The sequence below is a fragment of the Dermochelys coriacea genome, chromosome 15 (genome assembly GCF_009764565.3).
Source record: "Dermochelys coriacea isolate rDerCor1 chromosome 15, rDerCor1.pri.v4, whole genome shotgun sequence".
Lineage (NCBI taxonomy): Eukaryota > Metazoa > Chordata > Testudines > Dermochelyidae > Dermochelys > Dermochelys coriacea.
Genome location: NC_050082.1, coordinates 3,725,204 through 3,730,461, shown reverse-complemented (window position 1 = coordinate 3,730,461; position 5,258 = coordinate 3,725,204).

The window sequence follows — 5,258 nt, the reverse complement described above, 5'->3', positions numbered from 1 at the left end:
GATCTGTGACAGGAGGGGAAGTCCCCGGCTGGAAGTTCCCTGTCTCAGTACTGATTGGGGCTCTGCCCATCTCTCACTCAGGGGTGTGCAGGGTGCGGATGGGTGGGCACCCCCATGGCTGCTGCACTCAGACCCTGTTCTAACTCTTCACAGATGCAAATCTCACCCCTGCCATGAGGGAGCCGGTGCGGGGCATGATGGTTCTGCTGCCGCCTTTAATCTCAATCTAACGGATTCAGCACCAGATTCTCCAGCTAATCCCTCATTTTGCCTTGAGCTGGTTGTCACTGTACTGTGTTTTCCCAGATAGCAGCTTTCTAGCAAATACTGTATTTCTCCCAGGAACTGTAGCACCCCCAGCTACCATCTTCACGCTCAATGCACTGCACTGTTGCTTGCTTTCACCCAAACCAAGGTAAGGTGTGTCCAGCAGAGACAGAGAAGTCTGAATGCCCCTGCACAAGGCACTGGTAACACCTCATTGGAAATACCATGTGCATGTCTGGTCACCCAAGTTCAAGGAAGATGAATTCCAACTGGACCAGGTGCTGAAGGGTTACTAGGATGGGCAGAGAACACAGGACCTAGCTTCCAAGAGAAGCCTGGAGTGCTTGGCTTCCTTAGTCACATAAGAAAGCGGAGCAGGGCTCTGACTGCTGTGTAGAGACACTGGGGGTGGGGGGTGCACCCCAGGGAGGGAGTGGAGCTAGAGAAGCCACAGGACAAAGCTGGCACAGGAACAAATGGGAATTAACAGGCCATGGTTAAATGGAGACTGGAAATTCAAAGTAGGTTTCTAACCATCAGAGGAGTGTGGTTCTGGAACAGCCTCCCATTAGGAACACTACTGGGTGGAGATGCAAAGAGAGCTGAGGTGATGGAAGTGATGAGCCAGGAGGAGGGGACTGGGAAGGCTCAAAGCAGGGCAAGCTGGCATTTGGAGGCCAGGGAGGCTGCAGTCATCAAGCTGTGAGAAGATGAGAGCCTGGATGAGTTAGCAGTGGATAGACCGGAAAAGCGGCTCTTAGAGATTAATGCCACCCTGTTTATGTGACACTGAAAGCACACGGGTGCAATACTGTCACATGAGGAGTGAGGCCCTCTATGGCATCGCCTGGGCATGACACCACTTGGGACATGGAGGCGCCACACCAGGGCACAGACACCAAGGGCTCTGGGGCCCAAATTCATCCCCGCTTCACACTGATTTCTGTGGGCTGGGTGCAGGCCTCCCCCTGGCTGCACAGAGCCTGCTGGAGGGGCTTGGCAAGCACAAGGTGGCTCCATCCTGCTCTCCACAGGGGGTAGTGCTGCCCAAAGACAGGGCACTGCTGGCAGTGAAGGATTGTGGCAGGGCTGCCCACCCACAGGGGAATTTAAAGCAGCTCCCAAAGACAGACAGAGATGGAAATATGACCTGCCCTCCCTAGAGTGAATGTCCCTGCCAAAGCAGAGGGACCAGGCTGGCACAGGGAGATACAGTTGGTAGCTGTACCAGGATTGTGCCTGACTTTCCTCCTCCCATCCTCATTGTTTCTTCTGGCCTAGAGGGTGGGGTCCAGCCACCCCAGTGAGCATCTCTGCAAGCTGGACCTAAGGACAATTGCAGTATCATTTCCCTCCCTTAGTCAGTAACTAGGAGCAAGGGCACTGGCCTCTTCAGCTGACTGGCACCCTGCCACTCTGTTGGTTACTACCAGTTAGTAAGGGGCAGGAGCAGAGAGCAGCTAGCAGCTGGCTGGGTGTTAAAGAGATGGCAGGGTCCTCATTACAGCTAGGCAGGTTCCCCAGCAGAGAAGACCTGGGCACCTACAGGAGCCATGGCGCTCGCTGCCACAATCCAAAGCCCTCAGTCACCATGGAGAGAGAAGGGCTCAGGGAGGCATCCCAGAGGAGCACCCATTTGGCTGGCTGTCTCCTTGCCACCCCCACAGCCCGCTGCTCATAGAGAACGGCTCTGCCCCCCATTACCCTGCTTTGACGGCAGGAGGAACAGGGGCTCCTCTGGCCCTTGGAGCATGGCTGTCTCCTTCCAGGTGATGGAGAACTTGTGTTGTTTGCAACAAAACAGGCCTTAAAATCGAAGTCTCTGGCAAAATGGGAGCCAAAGCAGGGTCTGGCAGGCACAGCAAGGCCTGCGTGCCCCTCTGAGCCAGGTGGTGGCTCTGCACACAGTCACACACGGCAGCCAGCAGTCTCTTGGGAGGGAGAGTGACTGGTCTCTATTGAAAAGTACTGGTGTAGCAAAGCAAAGACTCACTGGTGCAACACTTTCTGCTGGTTATCCTGAGAATTAGCTCAATTCCATCCTCCAAAGCGCCCTCTGCAGGGCAATGTCTCACTTGCCTCAAGGCCCCCCATGTCCCTTCTAGACCCCATTGCCCCTTACTCTGGGGTTCTGCCCTCTGCAGTACCCCTGCTCTGGGTCTCCCCTCCCAGGGGAACCCGCAACCCTCTCACCCACCTTGCCTCAGTGACTACTGCCAGTTGTCATCTGGCCCCCACTCACTGGGGCAGACTGCAGTGTAATGGCCACTGATAATTGGCAATGGGGTAGGACCTGCTGCCTTTGCCTATCCCCGGGCTGCATCTCTGCAACCCCAGTGCCTTCTATAGGCCTTTAACAAGGCCTGCAGCCTGGGGGTTTACCAGGCTGGAGCTCCTCAGCTCCCTTTGCCCTTCCCCAGCACTGCTCAACCCCAGGTACCCTTCTCTCCCAGGCAGCCAGGTCCTTCTCTCTCCAGAGCTAGAGAGAGAGACTGACCCAGTTCCTCCCTGAGCCCTTATAACAGAGCCAGGTGTGGCCTGATTGGCCCCAGCGGTGGCTGCTTCCCCAGTCAGCCTAGCCTTTTCTCTAGGAGCGGGGTAGCTGCCATGCAGACTAGTGTCAAAGGCATTAGACGTGGTTTGCCAAAGGGCTCATAGCAGCTTATGCACAAAGCTGCCTTTTGGAGGGAAGCTAAATGAGACGTGCGAAAGGGAATTGGGTATTGGCTTACAAGGCTGTGCCCTCGTGCCTGTCACCTGCACAGCACCGCCCTGGGGTCTGCATGTGGTGTTACAGGGCTTTTTTTCAGTCTAGAGTTCCCTGGGGTCATTCTGGTTCCACAGCACTCTGTCGTGTCTGGCCTAGCCCTCCAGCCAAGTACTACTCAGCCCAGTTCCCTTCCAGGTTAACAGGAAAGTCCCAATAGGAAACCCTAAAGTCCAGTGGCTTTTGATCCCAGTCCTCAATCTCCATCTGGGGCCCGCCCTACTTGGCCTCTTCTCCTTCTGATGCCCATACCTTCCCGCTGCCCTGGGGAGTGATGGAGCACCTGGGCCCACCCTCTCCTCTGGCTTCCAGCCCAGGGCCCCCATTTAGGCGCCAAGGACTGTTCCTTGCATCCTGCCACCATTTTCCCAGGGCCACTCCCACCTTCTGCCCAGCTTGTTGACATCTGGCCCCAGGCCTCTGGATGCTGCTCTCCCCGCCTGGGATCTGTGGTTCCTCACCACTTCTCTGGCAGCGACAGCCATCCCCACCCGCAGCTCCCAGCCTAGCTTGCAGCACCTGGGCTGCAATGAATAACTCCTCTAGCTCCTGCCTGAGACTAGCCAGTCCTCCCCTTCTCCGAGCAGGAGCTTCCCCTCAGCCCTGCTGCGGAGCCGGCCTCTTTGGCTTTGGACAGCCAGCCCCACTCACCTTAAAGCAGAAGGTCCCTCCCTGGCCTTTTTCCTGGTGGCTCCCATCATGACTTAGGTTGGCTGCAAGGCTTTTGCCAGCTCCCTCCAGCTGAACGCCCTTGCCAAGTAGCCTTCCCACTGTAGGGCTCCGCAGAGTAGCCTTCTCCTGCCAGCACCTGCCTGCCGTGAGGATGGGACGAGGCAGCCTTCATGCTGCTCCCCGGCTCCCAATGCTTTCCCGTTTGGCTGGGTGAGAGGGGAGCCTTGCCCTAGCTTCTCTGCCAGGTTCCTTCCCCAAGCACCATTCATTCCCAGGACCCTTACAGCTCAATATGTATCTCTACTGGACCCTTCCGAACCCTTAAAGGGCCATGCCAGATGGTGGGTGGACTGACCACTAGGCACTACTGCCCTCAGTGGTGGACAGCCCCATCACAACCTAGGTAGCTCATAGACAGGTTAACTGGACACAGAATTAATGTATGTTTGATTGTCACAGAGGAATTAATCACATCAATGGAAAGGCCAGTATCACGTCGGATTGTGCAGTCATGAAATTGCAGGGACAAGAAATGTTCACTGCACCCTTAGACAGACAGCTAGGAAATCCCAGACCTTGAGGGGCAGGCCTGCTCTGGCCAGTGCAGTGCTTAATTTGTAAGGAAAGAGGTGCTGGGGATCAAGCAATTATTTTACTTTCATAACTGATGCGGCAAGCCCAGAGGGGCCAGGGCTCTGAACTGCCAGGACCAGCAGTGCCGTGACCCTGAACTGCCAGACCTAGAGGGGCCGGGACTCTGCACTGCCAAGCCCAGTGGTGCAGGGGCTCTGAACTGCCTGGCCCAGAGGTGCCTGAGGCTACGAACTGCCAAGCCTAGAGGTGCCAGGACTACAAACTGCCGAGCCCAGAGGTGCCGTTACCCTGAACTGCCAGGCCTAGAGGGGCCGGGGCTCTGCACTGCCAAGCCCAGAGGTGCCGGTGCTCTGAACTGCCAGGCCCAGAGGGGCCGTAACCCTGAACTGCCAGGCCCAGAGGGGCCAGGGCTCTGCACTGCCAAGCCCAGAGATGCCAGGGCTCTGAACTGCCAGGCCCACTGGTGGCGGGGCTCTGAACTGCCAGGCCTAGAGGGGCCGGGGCTATGAACTGCAAAGCCCAGAGGTGCCAGGGCTACGAACTGCAAAGCTCAAAGGTGCCGGGTCTGTGAACTGCCAAGCCCAGTGGTGCTGGGACTCTGAACTGCCCAGCCCAGAGCTGCTCTTACCCTGAACTGCCAAGCCCAGAGGTGCCGTTACCCTGAAATGCCGAGCCCAGAGGTGCCAGGGCTCTGAACTGCCGAGCCCAGAGGTGCTGGGGGTCAGCCCTGACAAGCCCCGGCACAAATTAAGCACTGGGCAAATGACCAGTAAGAAGGGCATTATGACTTCCCATGTTCAATACTCTTGGGGATTCCGGGTAAATGTGCGAATTACAGGTAAAAAGATGCTCAGCTTCGTTCCCAGAGGTGCCTGGCATCGGGAAGACAAGCTGAGCTCTTGCCAGATCATACACCATCACCACCCGGCTTTTCCATATAGAAAGAGCAAGTCCCTGC